Below are 26,758 nucleotides of genomic sequence, written 5' to 3' on the forward strand. Positions count from 1 at the left end.
AATGGCAAACATGAGAAAGATTTGAAAACTTTGTAGCAGACAACCTTTCAATGACTAAAAATGGCATGAAGTGTGATGTACCAACCACTTTTTGGTCAAATTATTTTAAGACCTAATTTTAAAAAAAAATCATCCTTAATATGTCTACTTAGACTGTTTGGGTAAACAAAAGTAACATTTATAAAAGTGATTAGTATCATTTTCTGATATTGTATCACCACCTGTCATATTGTATTTACTGGAGATGTAACAATACCAGAAGTATTGGTATCGGTACCAGTGGAATTAGACGGTTCTTGACCAAGCAGCACATATTTGGCTTAAACTCAGTTTGATAAAACTTAAAAGTGGACTTAAAGAAGGACAATACTTTGGATGTTATTATGAATTGAATTCTTTGCACAGGTGTGAGTGCTGGTGTTTTAGGTGCTTTTCTAAATTGGAAGCATTTCCTCCCTTGGTCTGAAACACACAGGAGCACCATTTGCGTATTGCCTTTTACTGCGAATCAGTTATCAGCCCTCTGCCTCAAACGCAAAGCACTTCTATACCCTACTCTGCCTTTCTTATCAGCGAGCTGGGGCAGAGCTATCGCTGCGGCTGACACGATCGCGCTCCTCTGCGTGCAGTTTTTGCTGTGTCGTGTGTATTTGGAAGAGGAAGAATTGGTTACATTGCTTCATTGTAATTGCTGTACTAGAATGTTAAATGAACAATTACAGATAAAAACATCACCGAGAGCCATTTTAAGATTGTAAATATTTTCTGGAAGTGTTTCACTTACTTTGCATTGTATACAGTTAAAATTGGCTGAGTTTTTAAAATGGAATTTACCAAGCATGGTATCAAATTTTTGAATAATTGTCTAACTTTATTAACAAATGATTAAATAAAAAACCCACACACTCTGTCAAGCGTTTGTGAGTTTACACTTGCTGTGTATTTGTGCATGCAGCTGATTTATGTGTGGGTTCGCTTTAGGTCTTTTTCCGAGCAGTATACAGCAGAGCAGCAGAACATCTTGTTGAATCATCAAGCAGAGTCTGAAATGCCTTCCTCCTGCACTGTATCCAAATTTGTGGGCTGTGTTGGACAATTTCTGACTTTCTAAAGTTGTTAATCCAGCATTCAGGGCCGCTTTATACATATATTTTAGTATGTGGTGGTAAGGTGTGTGAACTTCCCTTTCAAACTTTTTTAATTCATTCTTTGCACAGCTACTTCTGACACTTCATAAACACTATTAATGTCTTGTAGAAAAGATTTTTGTCATAATGTGTATCATCTCATCCTTTTTATAAGACTATCATCCTGGCCTTGAGCTTAGCCATATGAAATGGCTATAACCACTTTAGCTTTCAGTGTAGGTGGACAATGCTTTGTACAGACCAGTTCTATTTATACATGACCCAGCCTTTCCTCAGGCCTTTGCCACATAAATGGCACACTGCTTTCTGCTGTGGTGCTGGAGGTTGATACTTGATTGAAATCAAGAGGAGCAAAAGCAGCCAACATGATGGTAATTCTTAAGACTGCTGTGAGATTATAACTTTTACCTTCAATAACCTTCTTTTCAAGGCTCATGAATACTGTTTGCTCTTATAGAATGTGCAGTCATTGACCTCATTATAACTGTGAATAGCTGTGGATGTCAAAAAAAAAAAGGTAACACAGTGTTGCCATTTCCTAAATATTTTGGTTGACCATACAGCACATTATCACAGGATCTGAATATGCTATTCACTTCCCTTAATACCCTGAGATAACTGCTGTAAGAATGTGCTAAAAGTGAAGTGGCCTTGGCTGTCAAAATGCTTCATATTGCATTTAAAATTGTGATGTATCATGTTCCCTTTTTATGTTTAGTATCTCCACATTAACAGCGCACACACGTGTGAACGTGTGTAACCGTTTCAGTAAAAGGTCGATCATGCTGTCTTTTGTGTGTACAGTTACATTTATGATCCATTTGATAGCTGTGGTCATGCTTGAAAAAAACAACAAAAAAACAAAACACCAAGGGTGCGTTGAGCCTGAGAGGCAATCGCACATGTGGTTCTTAAAAAATAAGGATGATTTGCTTCTGTACAAACCTCCTCCCTAAACAAAAACACACACACAAAAATTGAAATGATGTAAGCAGTTTCCTGTAGGACAGCAGTTCATTCATCCAGTGTGCTCCCATTAACCAGATGACGCAGACAGTTGGGATGAATCAGCCGTTCAGCCGACAGATCTGATCTCAGACTAGTTATCAACACTCCTACATGTGGTACACATGAATCTGTCTGACGAATGCTGATCCCAGATCTGAGCCAGCAGAGGTCGGGGTGCTCTTAAACAGGAAGCGGATGAGATCAAACGCACCAATCAGATTGTGGTGTGGGGAGACTAAACATCATCACCCCATAGGAAGGAAGTAACTATGTCTGAATTACACAGACTACCATGACTGTGTGTGTGTGTGTGTGTGAGTGTGTGTTTGAGCATGCATGTCTGATTTACACAGACCAACGTTTACATCCCACAGCCAAATATTTACCTCTCTGCAACTGCCACCCTCCAACAAAATGCTATGATTAGTCAGAGAGGAGTGTGTATAATGTGTGTTTGTCTGACGTCCTACAAGCTGTGTGTGAATAAATGTGTGTGCTGTAAAAGCATGTATATGTCTCTGTGTGCATGTTTGCGTGTGTGTAGGGGTAAGTCTAGGATTGGAGGTCCTGCTGGGACCACCTTGGTGAACAATGGCTCTTTTATTCTGCCAGAACATTTGACTGGACGCACACAGAACCTGAGAGGAAACACATACAGAAGGCTTCACGCATTCATTCGCAAAATCCTTGGGGGTATCCACTGGGGGTCAGTTTTCACTTACACTAGACACGTGTATGAGTGTGTTTTTGTGTGTGTGTGTGTATCCTTAGTAAGGTAATTTGGCCTACAGCTTCAGACAGCGTGGAATGTGATTGTGGTGGTTGGTTACACTTTTGGTTAGAGGGGGCAGGGCAAAGGAAACAAAACCTGGGGAAACCTTTGTAATAACCGCATTCTTTTTAACCCAAAAGAGGCCCTCTTTGGTTCATAATATTTTATGACAGTTATAAAATGTTGCACTCAATACAGGACTGCAATGACCTGCCATCCCTTTACACAGAAAATTAAAATGAATAAATCAAGCACATGGCTTTGCAACTAATGTGTAAATACAACTTAAACAGATGCGTACAAAGTGTTTTAAATGTTTTATTTATCTTGTTCTATTTCTGTATACTTTTATACTTATATTGCCGCACAATGGGTGAAGCACCTTTAATTTCATTATATGTAACATATAATGACAGTAAAGCTATTTTATTCTAAATAACATGATTAAATAAAAAATATTCTAAGAACTTAAAAAAAATTAATTTACTCAAAATGTAACTCGTGAAAGTTGTTCACTTGTAAGATCCTGTTTAACAGTGTTTGCAACAAAGTTACCAAACATGAGTTAAAGACAGTGGATACATTTACATGTGAAATGATCATTGAGAGAGAGAAATAGAAACAACAGTAGAATATATATAATAATGTATACAACTGCTGATGTTGCAAGCTTTGAGATGGATTACTGGTATTGTAGTCCATGGTTAGTATTAAAATGAATTTGGAACTTCAGGTTCTTGGAGTAATAATTGCTTTAAACATTAATCTAGTAATTTGTTTGAATTCTGCCGAAGAGCTTAGGTGATTGGTTTGGTGTGTCTGTTAGCATGATTGCTCAAAAAGAAAAAAAATGTGCTTGCATTAAATGTTAGCAGGGGTGCGTCTTGGCCTATCTTAGAAATGATGAACTTTTAAAACAATTTTGGATGGAAACAGGAATGTTATGCCTCACAAATATGTCAGATTAAAATTAGAAAAAGTGGGAGATATTATGTGGATGTTTATGCAAACATATCTAAATCCAGGTATTGTTCTGCTTCTGGGGACTCTTTTCATGTCTGTTGTGGAGAAACTTTTTCAGCCTTGTGGAGGTATGCAGTCTTACAGTTGTTGTTAATCATGTAATCTTTGAGGTACCGCTTTGCATAAAGCAATGATTCTGCTGAACTATACAGAAGTAAAATGGAAACAAAGTCTTTAAATGATGGAAATCAAGTTCCATTCTTCCTACAGGATGGTTCGTTCCCACAGTGTGAGCTCATCGTTACTGAGGCGGTGTAACCTGTGAACCTTTGTGTTGTGCATCTCCCCCTGTCTGTGTGTCTGTTGCCTGCAATAGATAATGACTATAGGTTTGCCATCTGCAACTGTCCCAATCCCTCTTCTTGATTGCAATGAGCCCCAAATGACCAGATGTTTCATCACTATTATGGCATTAGAGCTGAGCTCAATAGGCAGATGTGTGTCTCTCTTGACTGATTGTTGTGATGACAGTATAGTCTGATTACCTTCTCTGATTAGGCCAATGGGCCGCTAATCCTCCCACAGCCGCTACAGATCCTGCGTGTCAGCCGTGCCCTGCACCTCTGAGAGTGCAACTGGGTTATACAACACACACACACACACACACACACACACACACACACACACACACGGGTAAGCACGACAAAGGGGCAAACACACAGGTAGATGAAAGAGAAGTAATACAGTACATTACATACACAGGATACACAGAGGTCAGTTTGCACTGCTTTCCCTGCTTGACAGGATAATATGCACACACGCACAGAAATGCACAAACATGCACACGCAGACACACACAGTAGTAGACAGGATTCTTATGTCAGGGTTTATAACATGAGCTTGGCGGCTCATCCCAAATGTCATGTTTATCTGATCCGTATTAAAGACTCTGTGACAATGGAACAGATGGGGCTGCCTTTTGTACTGCGAGTGCTCATAGGGGACACACACACACACACACACACACACACACACACACATACATATATATCTATGTAGGCTTGCTGCTTTTTCTCTGTTCCTCAGTGGGCCATGTGAGTAGGGTAGAGGTTGTGTGATTGTGTTTAGCCAAGCAGAGTGATTGTGCTCTACAGGGGAGCCAGCCTGCTCTCACCACGCCAGACGGACAACATAACACACACACACATGCAGACGGACACACACACACACACATGCGCGTGCACGCACACACAGCCGCTGCAACTCCTGCACAGTATTTTTAAATATAATTTTTTTAATATCCCAGTCTGGTTTTGCTGTCCTAAAAGACCAGCTGAGATCAGATGTATTTATCACATTTATGTTTGTTTTCTGACTACAGTAGCTACTAAATGATAACAGGAGATTCTTGCACATTTGTGCATCATATCATGCTAGAAGCCTCTTCTCTGTACGTTGCTTTGATGATGAATGTCAAAAATGTGGAACTTGGGCACATCCTGTATTTTACGGTTTTCTCTTTGTGTGCTGTGGCCTTTAGATATCGACTGTGCTGCACTAATTTAGAGTTTGAACTTTATGAAACATTTCTCAGTATACTGGAACAGATTTGTATACTGTAGCTCCGTCAGTATGAATCCGTCTTCCTTTTAATTTCTCCCACACATCCACAGTTTGTCATGACTTTTGAAACTCATCCAGATCATTGTGTTGTCAGTTTACGTATAATACGGATATGTAAGCTGTTCCCTGTTTATTAAATGCCATTTCACACATTTTTATTTTGTCCAGTATAACTGTTCTGCTGTTCAAAACCTGAAGCGTTACCCTTCGTATGAACAAGCTGGTCAATGGATGAATACATTAAGTAAACGAAGTCAGTGACCCCTGCTTGACCCACTTCAAATTTCTGGGTATATGTTTCGCTGAAAATATTTACCGTACAACTTCCTAAGATGGCTCAAGCTTGCATTTGGGGTTCTTTTCCTCTCAGTGATGTGAATTGTGCAGTAACAGATGTATTGTTTTCTAAGTGAGAGAGGTTGAGGGCACATTGAGCCTGCTGGGCCAACACTCCCTCAGTCCCACCTCTGTGCTGTTGCTGCTCTTTCTTAATGTGCATGTGTTTATATCCAAATCTGTGTAGTAGCATCTAAACTGTATACAGCTGTAATATTCTGAGTTGCTTCTGCATTTTGCAAACGTATATGTATGTGTCTTCCAGATTGTGTGTATATCTTTGTACTGTGTGTGTGTGTGTGTGTGTGTGTGTGTGCAGGTCTCTCTCTCTTGTTTTTGCTGTGAGTGCCTAAGTGGCCATTGTGCAGACACAGTGGAGGAGAGGGAGACCAGCTAGCTGCATAAAGCCACCAGTCCAGCTCAGAGGCTCCACCAGTAGCCAGCCAGCCCCACTCGGCATGCACCTGGCGTCCCCTCACACACACCACCATTATTAATTGCTAATACATATTTATGTGGCACAAATTTGCCATTTGTTTATGCATAAAATTATCAATAGCGCAGGGCGCTTAGCCAGAGAAAACGGTGACCTTTTTAAAGAGTAATAAATGGAACTATATGTGTGTGTGTTGTGTACGTGCCTGTGTGAGTGTTTATCTAATGGCTGATGTTTAAGAGGGAGGTGTTGGGTTGGAACAAGGGGAGGAGGGTGGTGGTTTTGCGACTGGATGTGGCAGAAAGGCAGCTGAGGCTTGCCAAGAGGAGATCCAATGATCTGGATGTTTACCCACAGTTTGTTTTTCACACAGGCAATGAGCTGTCTTTGTCCTCGGCTTCATTAGCTGTGTCCCCGTTCTCAGTGGCTGCACTGAATGTGCCTTTGACTGTGTGTGATGTTCAGCTTGGGCATCTATAACTGTATCCTTGAACATATTTATTACCCATCTGCACATGTGCAGATGGCAACACCTTCTGACACTACAGTAATATAGCAGTACAGACACTTTCTTTATATAACTACTTTTTAGATAGTTGGATAGTTTTGTACAGACCTGAGTTAGATAAAACAAGTAGCCCAAATTGCTGATCATTTAACACAACTTTTTTACACTACCAATGCACAACCATCCCAAGAGCTTTAGTTTCCGGGGAGAGTGTGAAATATTTTGGGGCTATGCCAGCACATGTCCTGGGTTTGGCTGGCTGTAGTTTATATGGCTAAATAGAAGGTAGTAAGTGATGGTTTTTCCTCACCATAAGAAGTGTGTTATCTGCATGCAACCAAACCCTGTTCAGATATGTTTAATAATACCTGGACTACAAGTGAAAACCAGAAGCTACTGGGATAAAAATGTAGTCCCTTTCCTATGTGATTATCTTTTTTTTTTTTTTAATATAGCGATTAGGTTGGGATTTAATGTACCAGAATGAGATGGAATAATACAAACTGGGATACACTACATTGGTCAGGGCTGTATTGTTCTTGACCAGATTCAACTGAACTAGACTGAGTCTTACTGGACTGCACTCAAGATGGCTGCAAAGCAGTGCTTCCTTCATGTCCAACAGTATGAAAATAGAGCTACCAGCTAGTCAGCCTAGCTTGGTACCAAGATCAGAAATGGGTGAGGGGAAGCTAGCTTGACTCTCTCTGAGAGAAATAAAGTCCACTAAAATTCGGTGGCTCTGTGGTGTAGTGGTTCACACATTTGTCTAACAAGTGAAAGACCCTTGGTTTGATCCTGGGGGGTGTGACAGAAATCCCTCTGAAGTTGCGTCAGGAAGGGTGTCTGCCAGAAAAAAATTTGCCAAATCGAGCATACTGAGCTGTGGTGACCCCTTAATAAGGGAGCAGCCAACAGTAGCTTCCTCTAACATGTTGGTGCAAATTGTAGATTTATGTAGGGCTACGACTACTTTCTATGTATTTTTTGAGTACTTTTTTCTTTAGATGTTTGTCAGCCAACCGCGTGGACCACTGCAGGCTTTCAGTCTTAAAGCTGTGTATGACTAGCAAATGTTGTGCCACATAAACCTGGCACTGTGCGGTGCATGTTAAGTATTGTGAATCACAGCAGCAAAGTAGAACTCTCCACTGATGCATTCATGTTTGGCAAATTTCTGAGCTTGAGATAGGAGTATGCTAGCCGTGTGTTGCTGACACACACACACACACACACACACACACCTCCACGAATACATTGGCAAGCGCCAGTTGTTGTACTGACAGTGGCTGTTTGGAAAGTTTTAACATATCACCTTACGTTGAAGTTCCCAAAATTTCACCATATTCCTTTATCTTAGTCAAAACACAACTGGAGACCGGGCCCCTCCAACAAAAACAAAACACCAGGAAGAAGAAAAGAAAGCGCAGCACTTGCTTTGCAAAGTTGTGTTTTAATGAGTAATTACAGCTTTATTTTTGTAAAGACCAAATACAGTCGCTCCTTTTTGTTTTCTACCGTAATTAGCAGGACAATGAAAATCACTAACAAAACAAATTTGGCAACATGAAACCAGTGCAGTTTCCGAAATTGTAGGACAAGGACAAGTGTTGTAAACAACCTCCAACAAAGAGTTCTGGTGTTGAACACATTTCCTGGAGGAAAGGGTAATTCTCTTCTTCACATTGTGCACAAAAGATGTTATAAATGGAAAAAAAAAACATTATATTCAATTATTCAAAGTCCTGAGTTGCTGATCTGCGCTGGCAGTTCTGTGTTGGTAGACTTTTCCTTTTTTCCGGTTATAGTTCTTCCGTTTTCACTTATTGTTCCTTTTCTTTTTATTCCTTCTTGTTTTTTGAGTTCATACCTCCTTTTTTTTCCTGCTCTATTGTATCTTTATTGATTTTCTGCTTTTTTGTTTTGCACTGCATTCTCCTTTTGTCGCTCTGATGTCTGCAACACACTCCTTTTTCTTCTTACTTTTCTGTAATGTCTCCTTAGTGGTGTTTTATCTGTGTGAGTATATGTGCATTGTCAGCCTGGCTGTTATTTCTCTGAATGTGGAGTGCAGCTAAATCTCTCTTTCTCTTTAACAGGGTTAGCCGTCTCTCTGATGGGTATTCTCTCAGCAGCAGAGCCACCTCTCTAGAGACGCTTGTAGGTCAGCTTTTATTTTCATAACACACACACACACACACACACACACACACACACACACACACACACACACACACACACACACACACACACACACACACACACACACACACACACACACACACACACACTGTATTAAGTGAATGAGCATCTTCTTGCAAAGTAAAACAAATAATCAGACATCAAGTGGGTTGAATGGCAGTGTCACTGATGCTCTCTCTCTCCAGCACATGCACGGACACCTCTCTCTGTCTCTTCTCCTCTTCTCTCTGTAACCCTGCTTTCATGTGGCCTTCATGAGGTCACACACAGGGCTCAAGTCAGTTTCCATGACTACACAGCCAGCATCCAGCCAATCGGCATTTTCAGCTGGCCTCTGTGGGTCCAGTGGGCAGCCAGTAAGCATCATATCTGTACATCTGACATGTTAGAGTATAGGGGACGAGGGGCGTGTGTGTGTGTGTGTGTTTAGCTGTGAAGGAGGAAGATCAGTGCAGGGTCCTTCACTGTGTCTCATGAGGCGCGTAGACAACAGTTTTTTTTTTCCTCTCACCACTGAAGGGAAAAGTATTTGTAGTTATGTATAACATTTTTTTCCATGTAGTAAAATCAATAATTAAAATCTAAAGCAGAAGAACTGCTATAAGGTAAAGAAGGGACTATTAAAGCAACATGACCCAAATCCCCAACTGTTTTTTTTTTTTTTTCTGCCTCACAGGAAAATAGAAATACAGAAATACATGTTCCTGTTATTTATTGTAATTTGAGAAGTAAAAATGTCCATTTCTGGGGGGGGGGGTACCATAAATTTCGCTGTACAGGAAAAACCCTGCCTAAAGTGGTGGCATTGGTTAAAAATTACTCCTAAACTTTTGCATTTTATTTGTAACAAAGATAATGAAAGCTGAGAGAGGAGTATGAGGAAGAGAAAGTTCCAGACTGGCACCCCCCACTATCGATACTATACAAAATACAACAGGATACTATGCAAAACATGCCAGGAAATTCTCTTCTTGAGAAGACGGTGTCACAAAAAAGAATGTAAGAAACTCAAAAGGAACTGAGACTTCACCCAGATTTAGTAAAATGTTTATAAAAGTTACAGAAGCTCCTCATTATACAGCTTGTCTCAGTAAACTGTGCATCCAGGGGTCTACATTCAGGGTCACTGTTTCCTGGGGGAGTAAACAGTGTTAGGAGCACAAGACAATGAAACAACCAAGACGTGGTTAAAGTGCAGACTTTCAGCTTCAATTCAGATGGTTTAATAAGACTGGAAGTTTGATGGCCGGGTGAGGCCTGTTCCCTCATTCCCTAACAAATAAAGCACGTCAGAGACCTGGAGTTGAGTGTTTGACCTTTTATTTGATAGTTGTTCACTAGAGTTCTCAATATGAGGTCCAGAAAGATGTCTGAAATCAGTAAACTATTACATTCTTAACAAGAAGGAATGCACTGGCCAGCTCAGCAATGCTGCCAGGCCCGAGAGGCTGCAGAAGACAACTGAAGAATTATTGGAGCAACAGAATTATTTCCTTATTAGAGCGAAAAAAGCATATGACAAAACCAACCCAGGAGTCAGCCACCTAATCTCAACCCATTAGAGCCTTTTAGATACTGAAGACAAACCTGAATGCAGAGAGACCCACAAACAAGCAGTAACTGAAGGTGGCTGCAGTGAAGGCCTGCCACAGTATTTTTTTAATGATATTGTTTTTGTTTTGTTTTTTAATTTTTTAATACTCCACATTTACATAATTCTAAATTAAAGAAAATGATTTTGAACACTTGCACAGCTTGACAGGAGAGAGGCTTTATCTCTGAATCAAGAAAGACTTTTGTTGTTGGTAGTTTCCTTTTGTGTCTCATCTTTCAACTTGAAGCACTCAGAGAGCGCAAACCTCCGCCAAGGCCATAGGGTCACTGACGCTGTAATACGTGTATCTAAATACTGTGAAATAATCTTTCATCTTTCCCAGACAACAATAACCCCCTATCCCGCAATAGTGAAGAATCCTTAAAAAAAATTCCTGGATCCAGATCGTGATCTGGATCACCGCCAAAATTTAATCACGTCTTCCTCTTGTCATTTCCAACCACTCCACAAAATTTCACCGAAATCCGTTTATAACATTTGGAGTAATCCTGCTGACAAACAGACAGACAGACAAACCAACGCGACCGAAAACATAACCTCCTTGGCGGAGGTAATAATTATTAGAGAACAGGAGAAACTTGTTTATTCAACACTGAATTTTTTGCTACCAGCCGAATGATGTACTGGACAGACACAAGTTCCTGCCACCATAGACATCGTTAACTTTGTTACATCTGATTTATTCACAAATACAACACCATGAATCATAAAAAGCAGCTGACTAAATCTGGGAAGCAGCTACTCCAAGTTTGTGCACTGAGATGTTTTGTTCACAGTGTTGGAACTCAAGAGTCTGTTGGGGAAAAAGTCTTACTGAATATTCTTTGTTTCCAAAGGTGGGGGTTGAACCAGGGTAAATTGGGACACTGCGATCTGGAGAGGTGAGACAGGCTTAAAAGGTAAGCAGTCAGATGGAGAAATGGCACATGGCGGGTAGGGAGAGTGGGATTTTTTTTGTGTGTGTGTGGTAAGAGAAAGCTGAGGGAGAAGTGAGCAGAGAAGTACAGCTGAGACAAAAGAGACATATGGAGCTTTGACTCTTGAAATGTATTTTGTGTAGTAGCACTGAAAATACCCCTGAGGTCAAATTGTCCTTCGATGGCTTGTCCAAGAGTTTCATTACAACAAAAAAAAAAGAAGTCAGCTTATGTTGTATTTATGGCTTTGAACTTGAAGTGAGGGAGCAAAGAGAGCTGATGGAAAAGGCAGGAAGAAAAACAGGCAGGCAGGCAGACAGACAGGTAAGATGACAGCCTGTCGGGCAAATAGAAAGTGAGGTGTGAGCTGGGTCAGTTTAGTTTAGGCATATGGCTCTTGCCAGCCCAGAGACTCAGTACTGAGGGACCATGAGGACAGAATAGGATAGGAAAGATCAACATGCCATCTGGACAAGGGACAAAGAGCAGGAGATGGCTTGAGTAGTGTGTGTGTGTGTGTGTGTGTGTGTAGATTTGTGCATGTGCATGAGGGCTAGCATGTCCCAGTAACAGTAAGGCCAGTTTAGAGCACCGACCTCACTCACTGGCCTGTTGAGACAGACGGGCATATATGCACACACAGTGTTCATCTTTTTGCGTGTCTGGATGATGCATACAAACATGCAACAAAAAGAAAGCAACAACAATATGCATACACAAACTTGTGTAAACTTATGTATATGTATGGGGGGGCAAGTGCATGTGAACACACACACACCAACTTTTGACTGAAATTGACTGTATGTCACTGCTGTCTCTTCATCTGCCAGAGCGGCCATCCAGAAAGCCCTGTCCTCAAATCAGACTCTGTGTGTGTGTGTGTGTGTGTGTGTGTGTGTGTGTGTGTGTGTGTGTGTGTGTGTTGTGTGTGTGTGTGTGTGTGTGTGTGTGCGTGTGTGTGTGTGCTCAGTTTTTCTTTTCTGTCAGATACCGCTGGAGTGGCATGCTTCACAGGGCATTATATTGTCTGACATATGGGTTTCGCTCCCCTGCTCTGTCCAAGAAACAAGGCCAAGCGGGCAGGCTAGGAATGGAGCTCTTGGGTTTGATCCAGTTTCCATCAAGTCCAGTTGTCTTTAATGTTAGCTGAAATTGGGGTAGTAGCGAGGCTCCACTAATGGGGTCACCGGCCCAAACGCTTGGATCACTTTGTTGTGTGTTGGTTTCCTGTACAACTTCTGGGTCAGCGGTGGAGGTTAGGAGAGCAGGTTGTTACCATGAGTCAATGTGACAGACACACTTTCTGTGAATAGCTTACCTACGTGCTGCTCCTAAAACCAGCCTTTCACTTGGCTTCCAGTCAAGAATAGATGAAAACTTAAAACTTTCATCATGATAGGGAGTCTGTTTAGGTCATTTACTTTTATTTTTCTGATTGAGGTTATATTGTGGTTGAGTAGGTAACCAGGACTGGTTTTCTCAACACTTTAGTGGTTCCAGTCACTCCAGTCCATACAGGACGTGCAAATCTTAAATCAAGTAAAAAAGGGAGCTTGTGGTATTAAGGAAAGCTTGGTCAGTATGAATATATGAATTAGTAGATGATGTGTGGAAGCTGTTTTCTGGCCTTCATGCTTGGTTTGTTCTTATTGTTTATCACTTAGTAACTTGGTTTTGAAAAGTCAAATAAAGTAAAAGTCACTTTGAACCCTGATTAGCCTCAATATTAAAGTCTCACTTGAAGTGAATAACATTCATTATCGCATTACAACGACCTGTGTCAAAGTTTTATTATTATTTATTTTAGGCATAAAGGAAAGGAAGTTGATGGAGGGGAAAGCACAAGGATCTAAATGACTTTAATAGGGGCCAAATTAAGATAACTTTTAGATAACTTTAAGAACACTTTTAGAGCATTTCCAAAACAGGACAGTATCAGGTGTCAGGTGTACCTGGTACCTTCCAAAAGTGGTCCAAGGAATTATGAATGGAAAAGTGGCAAATCTTTTTCACTGTGGTCCAATTTGTCAACACAGTCAGCCTAAGGAGACCTGGATGTGTTTGAGACTAGGATAGCTACATATTGTAATAATGTAAGCTTAAATTAAGGTAAATGTATTTAAAAAAACAACAACAAATAAACAACTAAAATGAACAGAAAAAGAAGATGAAAAATCAAAATAACCTTGTAGACAGAAAAAGTTAAAGAGGAACTATGAGAAAGGCTAGAAAGGTATTCACCGCCTCACTGTTTGCAGACACAGATATTGATTTGACAGTTATTCTTAAAATCAGTGTGTAAGTGTCCATCACACGCATATGAACTTGAGTAACATCCCATTCTTAATCCATAGGGTTTAATATGGTGTCGGCCCACCCTTTGCCGCTATAACAGCTTCAGCTCTTCTGGTAAGGTTTTCCACAAGTTGGGAGCCTGAAACTGTCCAAAATGTCTTGATATGCTGAAGCATTAAGAGTTCCTTTCACTGGAACTAAGGGGACGAGCCTAAAACAACCCCACACCATAACACCCCATAATTTATTCCTGCAACGGACTGCCGACCTGTGCAGGGTGTACCCTGCCTCTCACCCTATGGCAGCTGGGATAAGCTTCAGTCCTCCCACAACCCTGAGTTGGATAAGCAGAAGAAAATGGATGGATGGACTATAATCCCAACTCCACCAAACTTTACACTTGGCACAATGCAGTCAGACAAGTACCGTTCTCCTGGCAACCACCAACCTCTGACTCATCCATCGGATTGCCAGATGGAGAAGCGTGCTTCATCACTCCAGAGAACACGTCTCCACTGCTCTAGAGTTCAGTGATGGCGTGCTTTACACCACTGCATCCAACACTTTGCATTGTTCTTGGTGATGTAAGACTTGGATGCAGCTGCTCGGCCGTGGAAACCCATTCCATGAGAGAGCAAGAATTTAAATATAAGGATATAAATTTCAGGAGAGGGAGGGGGTAAAACCTCTGACTGAAAAATGTGTGTGTGTGTGTGTGTGTGTGTTTTATAATCTTCCTTAAATCCTTAGACCTGTGCTTTGGATACAAACTCTAACCAGCACTTATTTGTTTCAGTAATGTGAGGCATTGGCCCCCACCTGGTTTCCTTTTTTTAGAAGTGTGTGTGTGTGTGTGTGTGTGTGTGTGTGTGTGTGTGTGTGTGTGTGTGTGTGTGTGTGTGTGTGTGTGTGAGAGAGAGAGAGAGACACAGAGTGGGTGGGTTGGTGTGTTTACAGGCATGCGGGTGCTGAGGAGCTGATGGCATAAACAGATAAAGCTGTGATGGAGGATGTATGCTCTTTTGTTTGAGTTTAAGAGACAAACGACTGTCCAAAATGTACTCACAACTATGAACACGCACACAGGCGCACCGTCCCTACCCTGCTGTGTGTATACACCAAATGTCAGAACTTAAGTGCTTTGTAACAAAGGGTTAGTTTATCCCTGGGTTCCACTGTAAATACAGTGGTGAGTAACACTAAAAAGGCTGGCCTTTAGTCACCGAAGCCACACACATCAGTGATAGTGAAAGAGACTGTGTGGCTGGATGGGTGGGAGTGTGTAGTAATTTTATAGGGGCTTTTTGGCCCCTCTACTCTTATTAATTTATTTTTTTAAAGGTGTGTTGTATAGATGTTTTTGTTTCTCCCAAATTAAAACCACATTTACCATAAAGCTGCTGCTTTACACTGGCATCACTTCATGTTTAGATACTTTAGGGGGAAACCAGGAGTCATGTGAGGAATTTCTAGTATGTAACTTACCCTTCAGTTATTATTCAACCCAAGCTAAAGGATTGGAATTAAGGTCTGTAATCTTTGAATAATTATAATTCCCTTTTTCTAAAAAAAATCAAATATTCATGTTTAATTGTTTGTGTTTAAGGAAAAGAGAGCGGGAGTTGAGTTAAATTAAATGTGCGGAGATGGAAAGATGTACTCAGCAAGTGCCAAAAACTGTAGTTCCTTGAGAGGCTGGCTCCCATTCACTCACTCAGTCTTTGGAAGCAGCTTGGTCACCAAGCTTGTTAGTGTTAACTTATAAATTAGCACTCCACCCTCTAATCCAATCATTATAGGGTTACAATGTTAACATTAAAATAATAACACTGTGTATTTCTCCACAAAGTTCAGCTACCATACCACGACTGTGGAGACTGTGGAGAGCTCCCTCCCTGGATATGATTCAAGGGTGTCAGCATCCACACCAACTCCAGGAGGAGTTGGAATAATGGCAGGATGAAATGTAGTCTCCGTAAATGCTGAATGCCCCATAGCCTTAAGGCTTTTTTTTTTTAAATGTATGTATCTATATATTTATAGCACATACATGCAGATTAGCAACAAGGTACAAATTATATTGTTCACATGCTTGCTGTGTGGATGGAGGAAAATATTGGATCAGTATATCATAAAGGGGTCAGATGGTGCATTTTGCACAGTGCGAAAATATGTCTCTGCTGTATATTACTGTTGTGTGTGTGCATCCTAATGTGTATGTATGACACAAACAGAACACATTGCTAACACTTGTTTGTGTTTGTGGTCATTAAAGATACCCTGTGGAGTTTTTAAGTGTAGCGGGCCAATAGAGACTGCCACACTTCTCAGCACAGTTGCTTCTCCTTTATAGCACTTTAAGGAGTTCAGCACCCCATGATGAAGATACTCTGACATGCTTTAGTCTGCGTGGTGGAAATGCATGCTAGAACAAACTTCAGCACTATAGAAGGAAAATGTTGGTGAAACCTCTCGACAACATGGCTCGAATTAAGCTATTGTTATCATAGCAAGCTGACTCCATACATCAGCCTTGCCAGACATGCGTGCGTGCACACACACACACACACACACACACACACACACACACACACACACACACACACACACACACACACACACACACACACACACACACACGTATGTAAGCATACTACACAAAGCTCAGCAGTGGGAGCACATCATCTGTCACCCAGGGCCGGGCGGAGGGGCGACAGATTGTCCTCACGGTGTTCCTTCAGGTCCCATTGCTCCAAATGCGCACACACACACACACACACACATTTACAAACAATCTGCCCACTAACATACTGTTCTCATAGTATTCCCTCAGAGTGAAGGCAGGGGAGTTTCACTGCCTTTATCTCAGAGGAGTATCAACAACACACTATCATTCTCTTATCCATGGGGGCACAGAGGTGTTCCACTGTAGTTCTTATGGTATATGTGTGTCATAAAGTCAGAACACTCTCACATTTAAAGAAATGCTTCAGTGTGAGATCTTTATGCTTTGTTCCTAGACAGTAGAAAACTACAATTAGGTTTGACATGCACACAAAGAGTGAGCGATGTTACAGTTAAAGATTAACCTTGTATAGATCAAACGGGGAGCGCGGCGCTCTCGATGCAGAATAAATTAATCTCACATCAATGGCTTTCTGTTGCTATATGATATGGCATATTGTGGTGAGATCAAAACGCCAGCTTGACGTATTAAACCGTCACAAAACAGCGACGTTAATTAAACATCAAGAGCAGACATTCTATATCCTGACCCAGCGATAATCAAGGGTCTTTTCAGTATCAAAGTGCTGCTCAGTAAACGCCAACCCTTTAAAGATCATCATCCATAAACATTACCTGGCTTTGTTCTTTACTCTCTTGGAGGCCGCACACACCTTCCTCTCTTTCCTGCTACTCGTTCTTATGTTCTGTTAGCTCTCCGCCACCTTATTCCCCAACTTGCATGCATGTGCAAAGAGCTACAGGCCACATAGTCTGTCTGGGCTCACACCCTTCCTTAATGTGCCTTCTGTTCCTCTGTGGAATTCTCTCTCCTTGAAGCGAAAGGGGGAATAGAGGCGAAGGAGAGAGAGATAAAGAGCAGGTAGTTTCATTAACCACTCCCCCCGCCTTTCTGTGTGCCTGGGTTATGGCCAATTAGGCCTATTAGCAACAACAAAACACAAGAAAAACACAACAAAACCCAGACGGCAAGCAGGCAGGTAGTTAACAGTGGGAGGAATTGTTATCTCTCCCACCGACAGGAACAAAGAAAATGCTCTCCAGAGTGCCAGATAAAGAATTTATACCTCCCAGTGTTCTCAATTCAACAATTAAACTCTTTACTGCAATTTCCCGTCAGTTGGAGTCTCTAGAGGGACTTTCAATGGACTGCAGTGATTTTTACACCTGCAAAGTGGTGTGTTATGTAATTAACCAAGTTTGAGAGGATTGCTCAGACGTGCAGAAGAGCCACAAGTTTGCAGCGTTTAAACAAGACTCTACTGAGCTGTATGATGCATGTTGTGATGTCAAACTAACCTGATAAATTATCCTTTTATTTTAGCTCTCCAGCTCACTGGGTAATCAGGTAATCATTCCTTCTGTGGGGAGTTTTTTTTTTGGCTGTGAAACAGGAACTTCCCAGTTCTGTTCCAGTAAGAAGAAAAGAGTGCCTAATTTAAAAGTAGATGTCGGTTTGTAATAATAAAAAAATAATAAAATAAATCAGCAAACTTGCAGAATTAAGTGTATTAATATATCTAAAAGTCAGTTACACACAGCAAACATTTAATTGTACCACGCTTAATTTGGCTCATGCAGATGTGATAATAAGGTGTGATATCACTTGGCCTTTTTTGGCCAAAAAGTAAAATGAATTTTACACCTATGAGGTGAGATGACTGGAAGGAGTAAGTCCCAAAGATTTCTTTTCTGCTACTCATGTCGTCTTCTCAGTTTCCCTCCTTCTCTTCATTTCCTCTTCCCCTCCTGCTGCGTGTCTCTTTTTGTCAGTCTCTTAAGAAGCTCTTACTCCGCTCTCCGATTAAATGCTCCATGCTCTGTATAAAATCCATTAACTCAACATGCCGATACACAACCATCACCCAGATGGGAGCTGTATTGTGTAAGCATTATGTTGAGGCGGAGGAAGATGCAATCAAATAGAGACATGCACAACAAAACGGAGGATGGATGGAGAGAGAAGGAGAGAAAGGGAGAAGGGAGCAAGGAGAGGGATGAAGTGAGTAGGCAGGGAGGTAAACTGAATGTGACATCTCATATTTGACTTTTCACTTCCCATTTAGCTGACGCGTCCAAGATAAGTGGAGGAAAGATTACTGGTCTCATTCTGTTAGACAAAGGCGTCTGTGTGTGAGCACATTTGTTGTTTTTAGACATGTAAATTTGTCCATTTTAAGCCCTTTAGTTCATTCTCTTTAAATAAAATCAGAGTTCAAAAAGTAGACATGAGATTTCATCGATTTCCTGTGGAAGAGATGTTCCAACTGTAAAATTTTTACTTTTTAAAAAATGAGTTTTAAAGGGAAATTCATATAACATGGGTTTTATTTTCATAGTTGTATTGGTCATTCCTTTCAGTAAGGATAATAATGTATTGATCACCTTAATTGCCAAGTTGTGCAAACATCATTACAATGGTTGGCCTTTGAACTGCAATACACTTCTTTATGGCTGCTTTGATGGAGGCAAGATTTAAAACTTGACACTTTTGGCTTCTTTTTGTATTGAAAAAATGTGTTTAGTAGATTTTTCTCTTTTAAAACTTGGGTACTTAATAAGCTTGGCCACATGGGGCAGAAATACAGGCTTTCTGACAGTGGCAGACTCCTGTGGGTTTTTTTTTTTTTTTTGGCTAACTTAGGAGTCCTCCTTAATTAATGTTTAAAGTACAATTGCTGAGCAGCACCACACGGTAACACGTCCTGTCTATTTAATTGTGTTGAGTTACAGTGGAGAGTTGCACATGGATGATGATGAACATAGTTCATCAGTGTGGAAGTCTCCATTCAAGTGTTTAACACTACAGGTTGGTTTTCCCTTATTGCTTAATGAAATATGTTATAGCCATGCATGTGTTCATTTAGGGCACACATGGGCAAATAGGTCTGGAACCAGATTATTTTATTGAAGTATCTTTGTATCGTAACCACAGAGTGCACCACATTGATACAGAAATAGAAATTAATTTTATTTTGCATCTTGAACCCAGGCCTTCTGAGCTGGCAGATGCCTGTTTTAAAATAATCTACCATGTCTCCCAAATGTTTGGGATTTAACATAATTCAGAACTGTATGTGTCATTTTTTTCCTTTAAGGTGTCCAATGAATGGCTCTTCGTTTGCAGTATCTTAGTCAGTATGGCCCACAGCTGATTTAGAGGCTGCAAAATGTTCTTTATTAGATTGCTCCATTCCCTTGTCAAATTTTTTCCATAATAAAGCTTAAATAAATCCAAATAGGTGATTTAGTACAATTTATTGCAATGAGTGAGTGTGTGCATAAAGATGGGGTGTGGGTGAATACAACCCCCCCCCCCCCCCCCCCCCCCCCCCCCCACCACCTTCATGCACACACTCATGTCTGCGAATTTAGGAGCAATCTCCAGATGTTGGACTGGTTGGAAAATTTAAACATATCACCCAACACCTAGTACCTTATAAACTCTGGTGTTTGCATAAAAAGACATTGCTGCTACAGCAGTCAGACACATTCTAAATGAATAACATTATTGCACAAAATTGAAGGCAAACCACAAAATCCTAATCCAGACTGCCTGCTGTAGCCAAAGATTACAGGCTGACTTCCTGGTTTTACTTTGTCCCACAGTACCTGTTGTGGGTTTACAGCCTTTGCACTGAAGGATCACAACTGACATTTCAGATGCACTCAGTCATCTATTTATTTTAAATATCTGATGTGCCCAGATTTCACAAAAATTGCATTGAGTGTCATAATCATTACAACAAAGAGTCAATAATACAAAAGTTAGACCCAATTTCTTGTTAAAATATGGAACAGTTCTTTAAGCAGTCAAATCCAGTAAATACTGTATATCCTTTATGCCATTCTTTATTTTGTTTCATTTACTGCTGGTTGTTCTGCAAAGCCTACCACCTCCTCTGTCAGCAGTAAAATGGAGCATTTCTTTACTTTAGCAGTATCTGTATGTATTTACACATTGTCAGTCTATGCATTCTGTACATTGAATGAGAAATGTTTGTGTGTTTGTGGATTCAGTATCTGTATGCTTCTATAGGACAAATGCATGGTGGATGACGTGGATCTGTTTACCTATAGAACAGCTTTGAACACTTGAAAAGACTCGTATTGAGGAGTGTGTGTGTGTGTGTGTGTGTGTGTGTGTGTGTGTGTGTGTGTGTGTGTGTGTGTGCGTGTGTGTGTGTGTGTGCATGCGTGCATGTGCGCTACAGAATGGTTTTCCATTCAAGCAAACAAGAGTCTGCAGTTCTCTTCACCTACAGTTACACAATGGGAACACCTCTGCTGAGTGTGTATGTGTGTGTGCACAGTTACACACTTCCATTACCTATGTGTGTGTGACTATTAGGCTGTTTGCTTGCGCATACATACTGTAAATCTGTGTGTGTATGTGTGCATGTGTGTCAGTGTGAGTCAGTGTGAGTTTGTGTGTATCCCCCTCAAGGCCCTGGGGTTACAGGCAGCTTGGTGACTGTGCAGATGGGATAACATATGACATGTGAGTGACTGAGTGATGGTGTGTATGCGTGCATGCTTACGTTAGTGTGTGTGTGTGTGTGTGTGCGCTCGTCTCGGTCCATCTGGGCTCCCCTCTGATCGACCGGGGCTCCCTCTGCTCTCCGTGGCCCACTGGGGAGCCGACGGATCGAGGGGGAAGAGAGAGCAGCATGGCCTTCCTACCTTCACCCTCTTTCACCTCCACCTACTCTCCTACCCTGAAGATTTTCATAATCGTAGCCAAGGTTGTTTTTTTCTCTTCCTCGACATCCTATAAAGGCTCAAATTGTCCTTTAAACTATGCAAAACAAAAAGCTGAATGCATTCACAGAAAGTCACATGTATATATGAACATAGTGATTGCTTTACAAAGCAAGTAGATACAGTAAAAGGAGCGAAAGAGTGAATCAAAGATTCCTCTGCACACTTTTGATCCACCTGATTTCACTGAGACACAGTTTGGCCTGTGGGTGATATCAGCAGGTCATGCACCATTTCCTAAGGATGTTATTGTTGTATAAAGAAGTGCAGAAGCAAATTTGACATAAAATTAATCGACAAAATTTATGGTGCTGGCATAAGCATTTATGTTCGCGAATCGTTCCCTGATTCTAGCATCTCGGTTTCTCCAACCTATTTCATGTCATTGTAAACTGATTATCAGGCTCTTGGTTGGGCAAAAGCAACAGCAGCAATTTGTGTTTACTGAGTTTTTACATCTTATAGGTCAAGTGATTAATTGAATATCAGGGGTTTGCCAGTGCATTACAAACATGATGGCCAGGTGGGTCTAAAAGTTCACAACAGTAACGTTAGCTAATGTCATATTATTCAGCTGTTCTTATTAACCATGTTTACATGTAAAACAAGTTTAAAAAGTAAAAAGGGATCAGATAAATGATTCAGTATATTTGTCTCTGATCAGCTGACATCAGTCCATTTATGTCCGTTAATTACATCATTAATTACAACATGCATGTGAACAAAGTTAACTGTGATTCAGTGCTTTCTTGCTATCATATACATTACTTTCCCTTCATGCTGGAAGGGGTAAATAAATGTGTGTGTGTGTGTGTGTCTTCCCTCTCACGGAGGGTGCAGTCCTGTCTGTGCCACACAGTTAACGTTGTAGTACATGATTAGCACTATATTTATAAAGTTTAACATTAAATCTGGTTGTAGCCCTTGAGCTTGATAATATTTCTGCTATAAACCCCATAAACTGATCCAGACATTAGTATTTGGTTACAGGAAGTCAGCATTTCAAGATGAAAAATTGCACTTTTTTGATTCTGATATGAAAGAAAAACAATCAGTCAGTCAGTCAGTCAGAATACTTTATTGATCCCAAAGGGAAATTACTACTGTTACAGCTGCAACCGTTTCATTTAAACGAGTAAACCTAAAACACAATAACATACACTAAAGGCATAAAAGTATAAAGACTAAAGAGATATTTTGACTATATACACATCTAAATCTATACACATATGAAAATTGTGAGTGCAAAAATTTTTTTTTTTGGCCAATGGCCATGCGATTGAGAGTCACAGCATTGATAAATAGTGAAATTCCAGTAGAGTCTGCGAGCCCTTTAGAAAATTCTTCACTGCCACTTTCTGTGATGGGGTTACACTGTGGCTAATACGTGCCAAGTTTTGACAAGGAAGAGGAGAGAGTATGTGGAACTACAAATGACATTTTCTACATAATCTTTTTTTAAAAGAACTGTTGAAGAAGTTCTCTTTCAATCTTAGAGTTTTTTGGTAGAGTAAATCTCATCATGAACAGGATCACTGCTGCAATCTTAGACCCTCCACCTCCCTCTAACCACCTTCCTAAAACTCTATGCATTTTATTTTCTTGTGGTGCCAAAGTATTCACATTGCTAAGCTAATGGTATCTGTTTTTTAAAACACAAACACAAAAGCAAGCCACTGAATGTACAGTGCATCCAACATTGTGCATTGTGTCCCCTTGAGACTTGTCAAGCTCTCTTGTTCATGGGATCCAGGTCCATGGCTATTTTGTGTGGCTGGCCAGGCCGTGTGGTGTTGAGGGGAAAGGCTGCGGGATTTGGACTGATGGGGCATTGGCGGGATGGTGTGTGTAGCTGGGATGAGAGGGAGACAGCAGGGAGCTGGGCAGTCGGTTTGTTCCTGTTCCATCCACGGGCTGGAGGCCAGAGCTTGGACAGAGAGGATGAGAAATGATGGAGAGGAAGGGCGCAAGAGACAGAAAAGAGAGGGTGGATACAAGTAAAAAGAGAGAAGGGCAGAGGGTAAAGCTGTAAGGAGACACAAGGTCTCTATGATCGGATGAGAAGCGGTAGGAAAACAAGGACAAAGATGAGAAGGAAATGTCACTAGAACAGTGTTAGCAGTCCGAGGATGTTCTTGTCCAGTCGGAACAGCACTGAGATGCTAAATGATGCCTGACAAGAGCAATTAATAATTAAAAGTGGGGCGGACGGTCACGCAGCTAGTGTGTGACAGTAACTGAGGGTACACTTGCCTCAAAAGCCTTCTACCCAGCCTTTCACCTCCTTTTCTCTTTAGTCACAGTTTTATCATCTTTTCACTCCCTTTGTCATTCCCTCCTGTCCTCTGTCTGCCAGTGTAATTTTGCCACTTAGGTTCAAACCACACCCCTGCCTCCAACCTTGCCCTTCACCGCTTTGTCCATCATCCGTCCACTCTTTCTTTCTCCACTCCATCCCTCTTGCTCTCTCACCCCTCCCATCACCCTTGAGCAGTTCACGCAAAACTGTAGCCGTCACTATCAGGTGTTGACGAGTTGCCCTACTTGATATTCATGGGTGAGATTATTTAGAAGTGTGTGTGTGTGTTGGGGGGGTGGGGGCTGGGGCTGCAGGAGATGGAGGGCTGATGGCTTGGAGTGTCTGTGTGTGTGTGTTGGTTAGGGATGGGGTGGGGGTGAAGGGTGTACAGGGTGTACATGAAGCATCATTACCATATCAAAGACATGCTAGGCTTTTCTGTCCTAATGGTAATTACACTGCCCACAATTGGCGCTCACTGCTTGGATCACAACAAGAAGAAAAAAATTAGAAAAAATGGATGGAGGGATGAGGAGGAGGGATATTAAAGGGAAGTTGGGGTGGGGGTACAATTGGCTTGGGCTTTCAGGTTATGTTAATACCGCTCATCTATTTAATTAGTGGCTGGCGTTGGTCTTTGTTTACATCTGACGTGTCTCTTCTAGAGGAGACCGAAGAGAGAGAGACGAAACAAAAGGAGAGAATGATCAGGATGAACGAGTATCACAAAACGGAACAAAAAGATAGTGGGTTGAGATGGGTGGTGGAATGGCTGGAGTGGGGTATAACTGCTCCTCTCAAACCTGTAATGAGGTTTGCCGTGGATGGACATTTTGTAGGCCTTCTCAGTCCCTCACAGATTGAGTGATTAGCCGACTGCTGAACTACCTGACTTCTGCGTTGTGCTTGGTTGACCACACAAAAGGATTGAAACGAATGTGTGACTACGAGAAGAATCTCTTACCTTCACATACTTCGGACTTGCTTGACTGAAGTGCACTGAGGCTTGAACTGAGTGCTCCCCTGAACTTTGGAGACTGTTCGAAGGATCAAGTCGATCCTTGTTAGCTGTAGCACACGACAGGAGATATTACACCTCCAGTGGAAGCAAACTCTGTTTGTGCCACCTGAGTACAAGCAAGGAGGCTGCGACTTCCCCGTATAATTACCTGTGCTCTTTGTAACATTGCATTTGTACTTGAACGCTAGCAGGTTAATCTGTTTGGTTTATGTACGCTTGTTAATACCCAATCCGGCTGCATCACAAATTTGTGTTCTCACATACAGCTTCGCTGGGTGGTGATGAGAAATTTTCAAGGGTGCATTGCATGTGTGAAAATGGCTCAACTCTCTGCCTGACTGATGATGTCTGTATGATTAAGACAGAGTGCTTGTCAATCTTTGAACAACATCTGATATCCTTACTGAACACCTTTCTAATAAATAAACATCTCTAACTCTCCCAAATTAATCCCTTTGTGTTGCTCTTTGTATTGTGTACAATGGAGGAAGCTGCACTGGTGGTTAAAAAGACGTGTGGAAAAAATGGTGAAAGACGGAAACGAAACCTTAACAGGAGTTGAAGTTTGTTGTTTCCAACAAGAAGTCTTTCTGTTACATTTATTATATACTTGTTGGATCACATGGAAGTATAGGTCACTTTTGTAAGCAAGAGAAATGCAGGCATTTACACGCGTCAACTTCAACAAGTGACATTTAATTCATCCCAAAATGGAGTTCAAAGTTTACAGCAGTTGACAGGGTGTACTTCATTTCAGACATTTGAGCTAACGGTTTTGTGTGTGTGTGTGTGTATATATATATATATATATATATATATATATATATATATATATATATATATATATATATAAATAAATAAAAACATAATTGAAAGATGTATTCATGGCAAATATTGTCTCAGGTAGTGTGGGGATAAAACAAGTCAGTACTTTTGGGTTGTCTGAGCGTCTGGTGACTTGGCTCCACATTTCAGCTCCTGATCAAATAGAGTTGGTTATTTAAGCTGCCACCATTTCTATAATAACGTTTTCCTTCCATTATCAGCCATAGCTCCTACCTGCTACCTTATTGATAACTTAGCGGATGGCTAATGTGGCTGTTGGATAAAGGTGCTTTAGGCTGCACCCTGTTGTCCACAGGGACTGTCACGGCGGATGGAGCTGCATGTTTGATTTAGCAGCAACTTTATTCTGGACACGCTTCCTAACGCAGCCTTCCCACTTATCCAGACCTAACTTGTGATTGTGATTGATACTGCTGCAAATGAATATCTGATCTGACAGTAATTTTTACTATTGATTAGTATCTGAAAATTGATTTATTTAATGACAACCCCGTGCTGCAGTGTGATCCTTATCACTTAAGGTTTTATGGATGAGTTCCCATAAATACACAGAGGACGTGGCTTCTTTAATTAACACAACAGCTATCAAAATATAGCTAAGAAAACATTGACCTCATGCATTATGTCACATGACGTTGTGTCCAGTCTCTTGCATGTTACATAATATGGTGTGAGAACTGTGGCTCATTCCATCAGTGGGTGGATACGAGTGAATAAAACTGTTAGGTCATTTTTACATTAATGTTCCTGTGTGTGAATGGCAGCATGGCGTCACTTTAACAGGCTGATGAAGCCAGTAATGTGACAAATCACCTGAGAGGAGCTTAAAAGAATGGATAACTGGCAGACTAAATACTGAACTGACAGCATTTGCTTGGCTGCACCACTCTGCCTGTGCGTGTCCCCCCCCCATTTCATCCCATGTTTGGTTTGAAGACATGATCTTTGGGGCTAACTTTTTGCATGCAATTTGCTTATGCATATGAGTCTTTCCACCTGAATGCATACATGGCTGTCAGGTTTTTGTAATGTGAATGCTTTGCCTCCTGAAAACCTGCGCATGTGAATCTGTATCCACTTTTTAAAAAGGGGCTTGTGATAGGTATTGTAATAGAACCCATTTTACGGCACTCACAAGGGAAAGTGAACAGGGAAATGAGAGGGAAATGAGGGAGAAATGAGGATTTTTGCCTGTGTTAGAATAAGCCATCACACCTGATAGTTTTGGCTGTGGCTGTTGTTTCTCAGGTACAAGGCAGTACG

This window comes from Archocentrus centrarchus, chromosome 23 (assembly GCF_007364275.1).
Source record: "Archocentrus centrarchus isolate MPI-CPG fArcCen1 chromosome 23, fArcCen1, whole genome shotgun sequence".
NCBI lineage: Eukaryota > Metazoa > Chordata > Actinopteri > Cichliformes > Cichlidae > Archocentrus > Archocentrus centrarchus.